Source organism: Delphinapterus leucas, chromosome 3 (assembly GCF_059928025.1).
Source record: "Delphinapterus leucas isolate spDelLeu-1000000601 "Yukka" chromosome 3, BTC_Dleu_Yukka2, whole genome shotgun sequence".
NCBI classification, from domain to species: domain Eukaryota; kingdom Metazoa; phylum Chordata; class Mammalia; order Artiodactyla; family Monodontidae; genus Delphinapterus; species Delphinapterus leucas.
This window is the reverse complement of record NC_143131.1, coordinates 110086819-110103603: the sequence shown is the minus strand read 5'-3', so window position 1 is coordinate 110103603 and position 16785 is coordinate 110086819. Positions and strand designations below refer to the sequence as shown.

General features: G+C 40.1%; 1 protein-coding gene across 1 annotated transcript in view; it reads right to left on the bottom strand.

Annotated features, from left to right (window-relative positions):
- Nucleotides 1-12031, bottom strand: part of CDC42SE2 (CDC42 small effector 2) — a 115642-nt gene extending 103611 nt beyond the window's left edge. The window contains exon 1 of the mRNA XM_022588727.2: nucleotides 11906-12031. The gene's annotated coding sequence lies outside the window, so the exon portion shown is untranslated. The remainder of the gene's footprint in view (nucleotides 1-11905) is intronic.
- Nucleotides 12032-16785: the final 4754 nt, after the last annotated feature.

Below are 16785 nucleotides of genomic sequence, written 5' to 3'. Positions count from 1 at the left end.
AACTTATTTTTTAGTGCTTGTGCATAAGACACAGGACAATCTGAGTTAAAGAAACCTGTGTGCCATATTTTATTCAATATTACCAATTCAAATTCACATACTCAGAGTTAACATGATGCAAATGTTGCTCAAGAAATGTTAGTGAAATCTCCTCAGCCAACAAGGTTCAGTTTTTAAACAATAAATTCCCTCAGACAGGAAAATAGTGCTTCTAAGAAAGAAGTAACTTCATGTCTGTTTTTAAAACTGAGGTGTAAGGGTGGAAAATGGCTTGGAATGCCCAGGTGACCATGGATAGGGAAGCCCATAGGGAAAAACTAACGATACTAACACTTGAGAAATAAGACAAATCATTTCATTGATTTGGAGATACTGATTCATAGAAGAAATCACTGAGCAGCCAGTAAATAATCAGATAATAAGTAAACACTTAAAGGATGATAATGGCCAAAGGAAAAAAAGAAAAAGCCAAGAAAAAACTGAACACGCATGTATCTAGGTAAATCATTCTGAAAGGCATATTTTAAAAAATTATCTAACAATTTATAACTCAAATTGAATCAGCTCTGGTTTCTTCACCAGAAAAAGAACATCTGTCAATGGGCTTAGCACTTAATTGCAGAGCCAAGAACACCCTTAAAGATGTCTCAAGCAGATGTGTCTGCTTTGAAATGAACTAGTTAAAAATTCAGTATATCGCTAAGCAATTAATATACAAACATATAAATAGACAATCTTTACATATTAAATCAATCTAGAAAAATAAGGTAAAGCACTGAGGTAATTTTATTGACTCCTACGAAGAAATTATCTTTAAACCGAAATAAGTAACTCCACTAAGTTAAACCATAAGAAATTGCCAATATTCAAGCATATTTTAATCTATAAAAGCAGCAATTTTATATGGTCCCACTCTGTGGTCTGGTGATCAATATTTAACCACCACCTCTCTGGGAAAAAGGCCCTGGTTTGTAGCTTTTGCCAATTCCCATGTTGTAAACAGTCCCATTGTAGCCAGTTTCAAGCTGTCAACATGCCATCACTGAATGTGGAGCTGGAGAGATGCACACAATCAGTTCACCAGCTCCAACACACCACTGGTTCCACCTAATAGTCTGATCTCATCCTTTCTATAACAAGCTTTCGCCCGAATTATCCAGTTTCCTACTTACGCTGTTAAGAAAGCAAAACAGCAGTGGGGGGCGGGGGCTATTTTAAACTGAGTGGTAAAGAAATGAGTCGATATTTAAGCTGAGATCTGAAAGATAAGAGGCCAACCTTCCCAAGATCTGGGGAAGACTATTTCAGACAGAAGAAACGAGTGTAAAAGCCTTAATAGGGCAAGAACAAGCATGGCATGTTTGAGAAAATGAATGCTAATGTGGCTAGAACTTAGTAAGCAAAGATGAAATACTCCTGAGAGGCTGTCAGGGCCATATCGTATACACAGAGTGTGAGACTGTATTTTCTGGATGAGTATAGTTTGTATTTTACTTGAGTGGATTTAGTTTGTATTTTACCCTGAGTGGATTGGAAACAATTTCATATAGTAGTCTGATAAATGTTAAATGAATGTTAAAGCATTATTTTAATGACCCTTTATGAGACTTAAGTCAAAGTCTATTAATTTTATTAACTTTTCTCAATATAATCACTCTGGTTACTTCACAATCTATGTAGAACATTATGAAATTAAGGAAGTGTAAGTATGATAGGCCTCAAACTATGAATATAGCTGAAATAAGTGTAGTGGCAGGACCACACATCAATTCAGAAATATTACCTTATTAATCCAAGATGGTTATTTCATACGTGAAATGCTAACATATGAATTCAGGTAGGTCAATGTCAAATTCTAATGAAGATGACCTAATTAGTCTACAAAGTGTAGAACGAAAAATTCAATACTGTAGGAAAACATTTGCTTGCATGTCATCTGAAACGACACTACACAGTATGCAAGTAAACTTTTAAATATAATAGGGGCTTCCCTGGTGGCGCAGTGGTTGAGAGTCCGCCTGCCAATGCAGGGGACACGGGTTAATGCCCTGGTCCAGGAGGATCCCGCATGCCGTGGAGCGGTTGGGCCCGTGAGCCATGGCCGCTGAGCCTGCACGTCTGCAGCCTGTGCTCCACAACGGGAGAGGCCACAACAGTGAGAGGCCCACGTACCGCAAAAAAAAAAAAAAAAAAAACTATAATAGCCGTAAGTTTTCATATTAAAAACTATATTTTAATTTCATATTTTAACGTGAAAGAAAAATAAAATATCAAGTCTGATTTATAAATGTTATTGTTTAGGAGTTATAGTAACAAGCATATACGTTAACTTATATTTGCATATTACAAAAACTGTGAAGATAAATACATACATGTCCACACCTCTGTGACTGTGAAAATTAAGTCCACATTATGGCCACATAAAAGTCCATCAGACAAGACAATCAAGATATAAATTACTACATATTATACAAAAACAGGGAAGGGACTTCCCTGGTGGTCCAGTGCTGAAGAATCCGCCTTCCAACGCAGGGGATGCGGGTTCGATCCCTGGTTGGGGAACTAAGATCCCACACGCCATGGGACAACTAAGCCCACGTGCCACAACTACTGAGCTTGCACACCTCAACGGGAGAGCCAGCGTGCCTACACGAGCACACACACTCTGGAGCCTGCGCCACAGCTACAGAGAGAAAAATCCACATGCCACAACTAGAGAGAAGCCTGCTTGCCACAATGAAGATCCCAAGCCACAATGAAAGATCCCGCATGCTGCAACTAAGACCTGACGCAGCCAAAAGAAAAAAAAAAATTTTAAATGTCATTTAAAAAGAAAACAGGGAAATGTTTAGACTGGTTTATGGAGAATAATTTATGCTTGCACATAAAAAATTATTCATTCAGGAACTTCTGAGCCACCTATTTCAATAATTTATTTAAAGGATATCTTTCAACCAACATGAAATGAGACCTATAACTCAGAAAAAAAAAGAATTAAAAAAAAATATCTTGTCTCAGCAGAATGAAATACTTAAAGTCTACATATTATTAATTTCTCTTGCACTTGCATTTCCTACCTAAATACCAGTTAAGCTTAAGTTTAAATATATTCCATTTTTTTCATTTAAGAGCACAAATATGCATACAATAAATATTACTCAATAGACTTGTATACATTAATGTAGCTAGCTGCTACTTTACCACAGAACTACAATAATTGTGCTGATATAGGCCCCCCTCTCTTTTGAGGGGGGAACAGGCAGTGCAGTACTGAAAGGACAAGGTACAGTAACAAATTTTTGTACCCCGAACATCCCTCCCTCAAACTATGAGATTTCTGTTTGAGTGTTCTACAAAAAAACAAGAAATGCTAAGAATATCACCAGGTAAACTACTTTCTTGGTAATGGCAACTGCTTTTCTTTTTTTTTTTTTTTTGCGGTACGCGGGCCTCTCACTGTTGTGGCCTCTCCCGTTGCAGAGCACAGGCTCCGGACGCGCAGTCTCAGCGGCCATGGCTCACGGGCCCAGCCGCTCCGCGGCATGCGGGATCTTCCCAGACCGGGGCACGAACCCGTGTCCCCTGCATCGGCAGGCGGAATCTCACCAACTGCGCCACCAGGGAAGCCCAACTGCTTTTCTTTAATGAAAGGAGTTTGGCAATTGAAAAGCAATTAAGTTTTGGTTTTGAATCTCATTTGAACCCATACCCCTGATAAAAAAAAAATGTAAGTGCAGTCCAACTTGCAGTGTCTACACCCAAGTAAATCAACAAGACTTAGAATTCAAGAAACAAAGCCTAAAGAGAAATGTGGGGCAAGCCAAAAAAAAAATTTTTTTTAAGTGGCACCCTACTTCCAAATCAGGCTTTCCTTTTCTTTATTCCATTTACCTTACCTCTCTTCATTCCTTTCTCACCTCCGCTGTCCTTTACCATTTTTCTGTGTATTCTCACTTTCTATACACAAAAATTGATCTCAAACTTACCATTTTCTCTTGTATCTAAATTTTTTACTTCTTATGGGACTATATGGTTTTAGGTGAAATACTTTTAACTGAAATACTTTTAGTTAGAAAAACATACACATAAGCTGTTATCAAAGACATGAATAACAAGCAGACATTCATTTGGCAAATGTGAGCACCCACCATGTGCAGAATACTGGGGATTTTGAAGTGAAAACAACAAAGCTCTTTCCCTAAGAACATTAAAGCAAGACTGTACCCAGCAGGTACAAGGTACATGCCTGGTATGGGATAAGCCAAGGAGAAATGAGTAGGACATGTAATCAGAGAGGCCAGCCACACAGATGATGGAGGGCCTCCTGGTAGGCACCGTTATATTCTGGCATTTACTCGAAATGATACGAAAAACCACCAAAGAGTTTTGAACATAGGAGTAAAATAATCAGACTTTCATTTCAAAACGACTGTCCTGGTTGCTGTGTTGAGAACAGAGAAGAGCAGAAGCAAGACGGAGACTAGAAAGGAGATGACTAAAATAACAACACGCAAGAGAGGATGGCTGCACAGCGGGGGGTGGGGGGGCAGTTGAAGACAGCAGGCTGTGGTCATATTTATTCTTAAAGTAGATTTTAAGGTAAATAAAAGACATACTTTCATGATACATTTTTTTGAATTACATGTGACTGTGTGAGAAACAGGAATCAAGAGTGTCTATAAGGTTACAGTCAGAGAAATAAAGATGGAGTTGACATTTAATAAAATGAGGCAAACTGGAATGGGAACAATCCCTGGGGTGGAGGAAGGAGGAAGGAGGATGAAGAGTTCAGTGCTGACAGGTTAAATTTGGGATGTCTAATTGAAAATGTTGACTAGGCAGCTAGGTATATAAGTCTGAAGGTTAGGAAAGAGATCCAGGAGAGAGATAACATTTTTAGTTTGAAATATATGATAATTCTAGCTAGAGGATAGGATGAGATCACAGGAGACTATGTATAAATACAGAAGAGGTCTAAACATAGAGCTCAGGACACTGTCTTATTTTTCAGAAGTTGGGACAACAAAAAGGAACCAGCAAAAGAAACTGAAAATAAGCAGAAGTGCCCCAGAAACAAAGGAAAGAAAGGTTTCAAAGAAAAGAAAATTACCAACCACTTCAAATGCTTCTGCTGCTACATCCAGTGAGATTAGGATTGAGAACTGGCTGGGAAATTTGTCACCAAGGAGGTCACTAGTAAGCAGTCTCACAAGAGCGGTTAATGTAGCATGGAGGAGGAAAAAACCCAACTGCAGTGGATCCAAGACAGAGAGGGAGTACTGGTGACCACAAATAACAACTCTTGAAGAACAGTAGCTGAAGAAAGATGTGCTATTGGGATAGGTTTGCTTGTTTTGAAAGATGGGAGGGACTTCCCTGGTGGTGCAATGGTAAAGAACCCACCTTCCGATGCAGGGGATGCAGGTTCAATTCCTGGTCAGGGAACTAAGATCCCACCTGCCAGGGGGCAACTAAGCCCACGCACCACAACTACTGAGCTCGTGCGCCTCAACTAGAGCCCTCTTGCCACAAACTACACCCACTAGAGCCCACACCCTGGAACCTGCGCATCACGACTAAAGAAGAGAAAACCCGCACGCCACAACTAGAGAGAAGCCCGCATGTCACAATGATGAGCCCATGCACCACAACAAAAGATCCCGCACGCCACAACTAAGACCTGATGCAGCCAATAAATAAATAAATATTTTAAAAAATAAAGATGGGAGATATTTCAGCATATCTATATGCTGATAGAAATAATCCAATACAAATGGGAAACACTGATGAGACAGCTCATTGGCAGGCAGGAGAATGGGATGAATCCTGAGGCAAAGCAAAGTCCCTGACAGGAGGGGGACAGAACCAGGGGTGAGAGAGGTGATGGTCACAGCACAGTAGGAAATGCATAGAGTCTGCGTACAGATGCGAGGAGACATACAAAGGTTTTCTCCTGATTGCTTTCATTTTTAATATACAGGAAACAAGGTCATCAGCAGAAAATGAAGAAAAGAGGCACTAGAGGTTTGAGGAGAGGTGTAAAATTGTCAGTTGGGGACTGGCAGAGTGATTTAACCAGGGACTGATTGATACTATGATTAAAGGACTGTGGACAGCACGAAGGACCCTCCTTGGCCAACACGAAAGGAGAACAGGTCAGCACAGGTATGTCTTCCTCAATTCACGCTCAACTGCCAGGTATCGGCTGGACTAGATGGAGAACTGGATTCGGGGGGTTGATGGTTACCAAGTAAGTACATGAAGGGAGAGGTGCTAAAAGAGAACTGAGGCTTTATAAAAGGAAGAAATTTTAACAGTGGACTATGGATTCAAAGCAGGATAAATAATCAAGTGAGGAAATGGAGGAAGGAGGGGTTGGGACGCTAAAAAAGGGAGTAGCAGCAACAGACTGTACAACAGGTCCCAGACACAGAAGTAGAGTTCAAGTGGGGGTGCCTGACAGAAGGAACTGGAAAGATAGGAAACTGAAACCCCAATGGAACGCCTGAAACTGTGTTCTGTGAAATAATCTTAATAAAGTACAGGCAGGTCTGGTTTAAATGTAACAGAACTACCTTAAAGAGTAAAGCAAAACCTCTCCCAGGCACAGTGAGCCTGCAGATGAGTGCAACTAGAAGGCTAAGGGACTGGAGAAGAAGAATTATATCACAGGAATTATAGCTGGAGGTTCCAGACATGGAATCCCCAAGAAAACCATTTCCAGCACTCCTCCAGAGTCAGCTTTAAACAACCTGTCCAACTCAGAAGGCACAGCTGCCAGATCACAATAGGAGGAGCCACATTAAAACCATACCTTTTCCCCCAATCCTCTTTCCCCACTGAACTGGACCCTGGACAGGTGAATCTGACAGCATACTAAAGAGGAGCTGGCAAAGTAAAAAAGAGAAGCCTCTCAGGACTCTTCCTCCAAAGCAGGCTTCTTGCTGTGAAGCAGTTCTGAACTACAAAAAAAAAAGTTCTATATTGTGTAAGAGTTTGAACACATTATTATTCTGAACTGCACCTTCTAATGACTAAAATAAGACTATTACTGACAAATGAGCATAAGACATTTTACCCCTAAAATTAACTAGAAAAGTTATCTGGTCTTCCTAAGAGCTGGAAAGTCAGGGAAAGACAATGTACAGGGAGGCTTTGAAGGTACACTGAGAGAAAGAAAGCTGTTTTCTGCTTAAACCCTTATCAAATCCCATCCATTTCAGTTCCACAAATATCCATGGGCTCCCACTATCTATTAGGTGCTAAATATACACAATGCTGAATATACAAAAAATTCATTTTTGCTTTATTGAGCAAAAAAGTGAAAGTAGATTAAGTCGAATGAAACAAAATGATTTTGGTTTAGTACGAGATGCTTACAAAAATTCAATCCTAAAGATTTAATAAGAAATCTTAGTTTTCTCCTTTTCTTGGAATTGTTTTCATATTTTTCTAACTTTGTGAATTACAAGCTTAAACACATTTAAAATCAATACTCATTTGTTAATAAATTATAATAGACTAAAAAAAGCCTTATCATGAATTTCTAAGTGAGTAAGCTACAAAATGGAAACAGTGCTCATCATTCAGTCATTTTCAAACACACCTAAATTTAACATGGAGTTATCTAATGCTTTCTAGGAAAAAGAGGGAGTTTGTTTTACTATAATTCATTTTGACTAAAATAGCTTTGCAGGTATTTAATGGTGTCATGATAAAGACAACTCATTACCAAATTTTTTGGCTTTCAGTTCAAAAACTCCCTTTGGATGGGGTCCCAGAGCAGTTTCAGCTAAGTCTTCCTCTGTTCATTATTTGTTAGTATATAGAAAGGTTCAAGTATACTTAAGCTTTGAACTGAGGCAGAATGCATAAAGTTAATAATTAATAAGCTAAATTCCAAGTTTTTCCAGGTAGTATGAAAAAAAATCAGAATAAATGCCCTCACCTAACTATTAAGGGTAAGTACATGTGTCCCTCTAAGACAGATCTAAAACTTTATTAACATTTAACATTCAATAAATGTTAAAATATTACTTTCATGAGAACTGAGATTAAGAACACTGAAACAGATGAAAACTAATATGCATTTGCAACTGAGAGAAAAGTCTTAGGAAGCCTTAACAAAATAACCCAGACTCATCCTAAGCAGATGAGAAATCTAAACACTTGCATGATAAAGAGAGATAACTGGGACATAAAAACATAATAGCAACCTATCTTACTGAATAAATGTGAGAAGTCAGTTTAAAGCATTTTACAAATGTTAATTAATAGTCTTTCACAATCTATACAGACAATATGGGCACAGCTACAATATGTCAGACCAGTATCATTCTTAATCACTTTATTAATTACATCTGATAAAGGTCACGCTTTCTAAATTATTCTAAAGGATATTACAACAAAAAAAGACAACCAGCCCCAACAATAAACACACATACCCTGATGAAGAAAGTATAAACACACTTCGAATATTCCAACAATTATAAAATGGAATGATTCTCGAATTTATTCAGCCTTAAAACATTATGAAGTACTCCAAGGTAGGAATAATGCCTTGAAAACACGGTATTTTTTTTAAAGTACAAAAAAAAAGTCATTACAGGTTCTAATTTCTTGGAAAAATTACTTTAACATGTGTTGACGCTGTTGACTATCAAAAACCCTGATATAATTCTTACCCAAATAAAATATGCCAAGCACTTTTTATTCAACATAAGGCTTACACTGTTCGAATCATCACCATTACATGTGTTATTAGGTTTCTCATCAACAACAGACTACAAGGAACACACAGGTGTACGCTATCAAGTCACTCTTCCTACAAGAAATATATATTTAAAGAAAAACTATCACAACTCTCTACCACTAAGATTTAAGGGATTACTTTCCTTATTCATAGGAACCATAAAAAACTATTAGCCAGTAAGTGTAAAAATCTTTTTTTTTTAATGACATTTTGCAGTTTATTTTTATTTTATTTATTTATCTTTGGCTGTATTGGGTCTTCGTTGCTGCACGCAGGCTTTCTCTAGTTTCGAGGAGCGGGGGGGCTACTCTTCGTTGTGGTGCGCAGGCTTCTCATTGCAGCGGCTTCTTTTGCTGCGGAGCCCGGTCTCTAGGGCACAGGCTTCAGTAGCTGTGGCATGTGGGCTCAGTAGTTGTGGCTCCCGGGCTCTAGAGTGCAGGCTTAGTAGTTGTGGTGCACAGGCTTAGTTGCTCCGCGGCACGTGGGATCTTCCCGGACCATGGCTCAAACCCACGTGCCCTGAATCAGCAGGCAGACTCTTAACCACTACACCACCCAGGAAACCCTAAAAATCTTAAAGTTCTATTTGAATGCACATATCATCTTCAACAATGCATAAGCTGTTAACAGGTCAAAAGTGTCCACCTAAATTCAAAAGTTAGGGGCTTCCCTGGTGACGCAGTGGTTAGGAATCCACCTGCCAATGCAGGGGACACAGGTTCAAGCCCTGGTCTGGGAAGATCCCACATGCCGTGGAGCAACTAAGCCTGTGCGCCACAACTACTGAGGCTGCGTGCCACAACTACTGAAGCCCGCGTGCCGAGAGCCTGTGCTCTGCAACGAGAAGCCATGACAACGAGAAGCCCGCGCACTGCAATGAAGAGCAGCCCCCACTCGCCACAACTAGAGAAAGCCCGTGAGCAGCAACAAAGACCCAACGCAGCCAAAAATAAATAAAATAAATTTATATATTCAAAAGTTATCTGTAAAAAAATTATTAATCAATACATTTTTCTGTAATGATCAAGACTGACTTTGGAGCGCATTAATTTGGACTTCTGAAGAATTCAAATAAGTACTTTTTATCATATGTAAGTAAGATAAAAACAGACAACACAACCTTAATTGTGCTGAATTAATAAGTGCAATACTACAAATCATCCTTTTACTGTTTACTGAAACAGTTTTACCACAGTTTTAATACTAGAGGTAAAATTCAGATATAGAACTACAAATCACTGCTAACAGTTCTTCACTTCTCAGTACTATCAAGTCAATACTCTATTTGTAAATGATGAATAAAAGGTCAAAATAAAATTTCTGAAAAGGTGCTTTATTTAAAAACACTTCTTATAGAAAAGGAATCCACTGTTTCTCTTAGGAGATTTTTAACAACAGAACATGTTGTACAGCAAAAATTATTTACAGAAAACAGAACCACAAGTACATTACTTTTCAATAAATACACTGTACCAAAAACATCTAATATGGGAGAGAGAATAAAAATACTAGTTTGCTAAACTTCTTCCTCTCTTCATTTAAAAAAACAGATTTTATTAAACTGACAATATGAAAATGTAACCCAATGATCTTAGCCCTATAAAGTTACTTATTAACCTTTAAATAGACTGTTATGGATCTACACTTCCTGCTGTTCACCTGCCATCTTTCCCAATTTTAAATAGGCACTAGGGGTATAAGACAGTCTGTCCTTGCAACATCTATAATGAGGAACGAACTTCACGCTCAGGTTAAGAAAAAGATAATTGTGGGTTTTGTTTGCCCCTAGGAAATCAGCAGCCAGCACAGGTGCCAGCATTTAATAGGTGCTTAATGAATATCTGCTGAGTAAGTGGTGAGGTTTAATTATATTACTGCAACATTAGCTTTCTTTTTTCCCTTAAAGTTCCCCCTTGCTCAAAAAGCAACTCAAGACCATGCCAGAGTCCCTCAAAAGCACATAAACTTCTTTATTCATCATGAAATGGAAAGCAGGGTCTCAACCAAACAGAATAGAAGCACCTCTTCTTTATCTTCTCCAATCTTTCAAAAGAAAATTAGATCAATATGGTTGATTTTTAGGAAACATCAAAATGTCTACCAACTTTCCTCAAAATGATTAATTTCAAATGCATTTTCTATGCTCCTAATATTGAAAATAACTGTTTTTTCAACAGTATGTGTATGTTGCATGAAAACAAAAAACAAGCATATAAGCCAAAATAACGTGTTTGCCAATTTTTTTCTTTAACTTGAATCGAGAGTATGTGCCTAAACTGTACTAGATATGAGATCAGCTTTCTCTGACGTTTCAAGATTCATTTTTTCATTCAAGTATTTTATTGAGCATCTACTTACTATACGTCAGGCCCTTTAACAAAACATTAATTTTGTAAACTGAACATTAGCATCAAATTCCCCTTCAAAAGCTTATCACTCAAAATAAGAGCAGCTAAAGAGGAATCTCAGTGTTGTTTCATGTACACATTAAGTCAGCCCATCGAGGCTCCTTTTCACCTATTAATGCGGCATCACCGAGCCGGTAACTACCACACCCGTTACCAAAAATCACAACTAAAGCAGCAAGCGCTGGGTAAAACAACCTGTAAGAGTAGGACGAGTTCCTCCTCCGAGGTGGTCAGAGCTTTCTCTCCGGGGCCCAAAGTACCGCGGCGAGACCCGCGTGCGGAACGCGCCGGACGCCCCAGGCAAGAGTCCGGCTCCCGAGCCGGCGGTCCCCGCCCCTCCGAAACTCACCTGGAGGACCCGGGCCCTCTCCGCCTGCCCCTCGCGCCACCCCCCCGACTTCCAGACCTGCAAAGTTAGGGGGGGAGGGGGCTCTTCATTTCCATTTTACAACGGAGGGGCGGTTGGCTCTCTCAGCCGCCCGCCTGTCTTGAATCCGGAACAGAGTATGTAACCATTTTCCAGAAGGAATGGAAGAAAAACCAAAGGCAGGGTCCGCATGAGGACCTCGCCCAGACCTGAAAATGGAGCCGCAGGCTCAGCCCACAGTCCGCAGCGGGCAGGGCAGGGCCGCACTCGCCCTGAAGCCCTAGGTGGCGGGGGTTAGGGGCTTCGGGCCCCCGCCCAAGGGGCCCCGAGAGCAAGGTGGGAGGCCCGGAGCGCGACCCCGGCGGGAGATGCACTCACCGTAGCCTTTGTCTCCGCCGCTCGCTCCTGCCGCGGCCGCTCTCGGGGCCGGCTCCGCGGCTGCTGTCCCCCCACGCCCGCAGCTGCGCTCCCCAGCGCGCTCGCCGCTTCCTGGCCCCTCCCTCCACGCCCTGGCTCGCGCGCAGGCGGGGCAAGAGGCGGCGCGCGCTCCGGGAGCAGCGGGAGGGCCGCGCCGCCGCACAGCTGCCGCCACGCCGGCCCCGCCCCGTACCCTGCCTTGGGGGTGGACTCTGCTCCGCACCTCAGGGACGCGCACTGCCCGCGAGCTCCGCGGGCTAGAAACCCCTTCCCCGGCGAGAAGAGGGCAGAGAGGTGGGGTTGGAGTCCGCGCGGGAAAGAACGCGCCGGAAGATGGCGATCGGGGCTGGGTGGGAACGTTCGGGAGCCCCTCCCCACTCTCAGCCCGGCAGCCGGCAGCAAGACCTCGCGCCCCCTCCCCAGACGGCGCCTGCGCTGGAAGTGGGAACGCTCCCAGGCGGGCTAGGGTCGTGGCTGAGCCTTAGGACCGGCTGTCACTCAGTAGTAGTTGAGAGATAGATGCCCTGAAATCACCAAACCACCCTCCCCCTTTTTTTAAATGGAAACGTCATAATTGTTGAATCCGTCATTACCTGGCTTAAGGCCGAGAACACCCACATGGCATTTGAAATGTGTGAAATTACTCGTCTACTGGATCTCTGAGCCCTTACCTGTATATTTTATATATCCCAGAAATCAGAAACACTTAAGAGTGCGCTTATCTAGCAGTAGACCCTCCACCAAAATGCCTACCATACTTGGAATATAATATAGTACGTCTTCCCCATCTTGATTGATTATATTAGTGCAACATTAGTTTTCTTTTCCCGCTAAATTTAGAGTTAGGCCTGCCTTGCTCAAAAAGCAACTCAAAACCATGCCACAGTCCTTCTAGTTAGTTACTCAGGTCAAAAACTTGGAGTCATCCTTGGCTCCTCTCATTGTTTCCTCTTCACCTCCAATCTGTCAAGCATGTCTGTTGGTTGTGCCCTCAAAATAAACCAGAATCAGACCACTTCTCCCCTACATCACTTTTCATCTGCTCTGGCCTCGAGTATACTTCGGTGGCCTACTAAATGGTCTACCTGCCCACCATTAACGCAGTCTATTATCAAAACAACAATCAGAATATCCTCCTACAAAAAAAAGTCAGCTCCTGTCTCATCTGGTCAAAATCTTCCATTGCCTCCCCATCTCCTAAACTGTAAAAGCTAAGGTCCTTAGAGTCTGTCATATGGAATGAAGTAAGTCAGAAAGAGAAAAACAAATACCATACACATATATATGGAATCTAAAAAATGGTTCTGAAGAACCTAGTGGCAGGACAGGAATAAAGATGCAGACATAGAGAATGGACTTGAGGACACGGGGAGGGGGAAGGATAAGCTGGGACGAAGTAAGAGAGTGGCATGAACATATATACACTACCAAATGTAAAATAGATAGCTAGTGGGAAGCAGCCGCATAGCACAGGGAGATCAGCTCGGTGCTTTGTGACCACCTAGAAGGGTGGGATAGGGAGACGCAAGAGGGAGGGGATATGGGGATATATGTATATGTATAGCTGATTCATTTTGTTGTACAGCAGCAACTAACACACCCTTGTAAAGCAATTATACTCCAGTAAAGATGCTAAAAAAAAAAAAAAAAAAGGTCTTCACGGTTTCTACAAAGCCCTTGGATTTGCCTTTTTCTTTACTCCCTGACTCCAGTTGCTTGTATATTCCAGACAGGGACTTTGTGAGAGTTTTTTCTCTGCCGGTAACATTCTTCCCTGGTGTCCACCTTCACCTCTTTTAACTCCTTGATCCAATCTTACCTTAACAATGATACTCAACCTGACCACGCTATTTAAAACTGTAACCACCCCAAACCCAACTCTCAGTCCTTCCTAACTTGCTTCTTCTTTTCTTCCCATGACACTTAAAACCTTGCAAAAATCTTTACAATTTATCTGTTGTATATTTATGTTTTAATGTCTGTCTTCCCCAGTAGAAGATGGGATTTTGTGTTTTGCTCAACTGATGTATCCCAAGTGCCTAGAGTAAATGAAAACAATTTTAAGTCTCCTAGGTAATAAAAAGTGCAAAGCAACAAAAAGTGACCAATTTTTTATTTTAAACTTCCTCTTGGTTCCAATTTCTATCAGTTAACCATAAGATCCCTATCTACATCATAACATAAGCATTTTGATTTTCTGGTTACTCTGAGTACAGTGATAACTTGGCATTCAATGCAGTTTTTCTAACCAATGCTATCATGGTATTCTATTTCACTGAAGAAGACAAACGTGATAAATTAGAGAAAACTTTCTGGTGTAAAACTCAAAGGCATTTTAATGCTAAAAATGTCCGTATGCTGTGATAAACCATAATGGAAGAATATAAAAAAAAGAATGTCTCTATGTCTATAACTGAGTCACTTTGTTGCACAGCCAAGACTGGCACAACATTGTAAATCAACTCTACTTCAATAAAGAGAAAAAAAAAATTTTTTTAAGTCCTATGACAAAAAAAAACCCAGAAAATTTCTGAACTTGGTATATATATTTGTAATCCTTCCTTTGAATTACAAATGTAGTCATCTTGTGTGAATGCCTTAAGTAATAGCATTTCCTATCATTTATTCATAATAGTATTCATTACGTAAACATTTATTTCCAGATTTTTCATATTTTGTTTATAACATATCACATATGATTGAATACCTTAATAATATCTAATTTCAGTTGCTATAGCTATTCCTACATAGCTCTTGCCAGTAGAAAAAAAAAGTCAATTAAGAAGACAATTCCATTCAATCAAAGGATACGTTTTGTATGAAAGTCTGTGCATATAGTTATTTGTTCAGTATAATACTTATAGCATAGTCTCTTTACATACTTAATTTATCCTTTCTGATTTAAAACTATTTAAGGTTACAGATGATCCCTTACAATCTGGATTATTTTTATATAAAATTCAATAGACTGCTTTTATTTAATTTTATATATAATTATTTTTATATAAAATTCAATAGCCTGCTTTTATTTCTTAAAACTATTGACTATATATTTCAGTAATGTAAAAATATGGTTTGGGGGATTTCCCTGGTGGCACAGTGGTTAAGAATCCACCTGCCAATACAGCGGACATGGGTTCGAACCCTGGTCCAAGAAGATCCCACATGCCGCGGAGCAACTAAGCCCATGTGCCACAACTACTGAGCCTGCACTCTAGAGCCTGTGAGCCACAACTACTGAGCCCGTATCCCACAACTACTGAAGCCCACGCGCCTAGAGCCCGTGCTCCGCAACAAGAGGAGCCACCACATTGAGAAGCCCGCGCACCACAACAAAGAGTAGTAGCCCCTGCTTGCCACAACTAGAGAAAGCCCGTGCGCAGTAACAAAGACCCAACACAGCCAAAAATAAATAAATTTGACAACAACAAAAAGGATTAAAAAATATGGTTTGTAATTAATAATTACAATAATTGTAATAATACCACATAATAATTTTTCTGGAGTCAATATTATGATGTGTCTGTACTGTCCTTAAAATTGTTACCAAGTAAAAACTTCTCTCAAAAGGACAGAGTAGAAAATAGTCACTGTTCATAATTCAACCACATACTGCTAAAGTTAAATGCAACTGTTACAGTACAAAATAAAATGTCTTGCACCTTACTAGCCCACCAACAAGAGAATGATCTCAACAAAACTAACATGGCATATTTGTAACTTAACAAATGGAGACATTAACCAACATCAAGGACAACAGCAAACAATGTGCTGGTCTAGCCAACTGCTATCACTACTCATGAGCTCACACAGCTATTACACTTGCCTGATTATGCAATCTCTTACTTAGTTAAGTTTTCCTTTAAAATGTTTACAGCAAATGGATTTTTCCTAAAAGTATACTATTATTTTTTTAACTACTTTCCAAATTTCAGTACCAGCTACTTATCACATATAGGGGAGATGGTGTATAGGGTCAGAGCCTGGAGTTCAAACTCTGATGCAGAATTAGCTGGGTGATCCTGACCAAGGTTATTAATCTTCTAAACCTGTCTTTTCTTCTCATTTAATGGGACCATAGCAGTACTTATCTCCAAGAGTTGTTGGAAGAAATCAGTGAGAGAACTCAAGCAGAGTTCTTAGCCCTGGGCCTGGCACATGCTCAGTGCTGGTAAATGCTAGCTATTATCATTACACAAGCATATAATTAAGCTCATTGCCCTATATTTGTAATACTGAGAAAATGGCTCATAATAGGCCCCAAATGGGATTGTTTGAATTCTACATCAAGGTAGTATTATATGCAATTAAATGAACATTTTTAAAACAGCACTAACATTTCTTCTACCACCACTATGTGCCAGGCACAGCTCTAGGTAACAAAGGAAGCTAAGAAAAATAAGGCCCAGACCTAGAATGGCTTTACAGTTAAATGAAAAGTGACATACAGTTAGCAAATAACTGCTCTCAAAGTAGTATGACCGTACTTCCTTCTTTGTCAGGGACACTTCTTGTCCTGGCTTAATAGTTATTTGTGCCCACTTTCGTTCTCAGTATGTCCAGGTTTGGATAATAAGTATGTGTAAATTGCTTGGGGGTACAGAAAAGGAAATATAAGCTTCGTGTAAAGCTAAAGAGACTTAAATTGCTCCTTGAAAGGAACATCTAAATTGGCCTAGTGGACCAAAAGAGGGAGGAAAGGCAGAGGGAAGATTTCATTTTTATTGTTCTGAGTCAAAACTACAAAGATTTTCCATACTTGTTAAGAAACTTAGTAAATCCCCTTGACCAATGTTATATGAATTAGTTTGAGGACTTCGTATTTTTTCCTGAAGATGTAT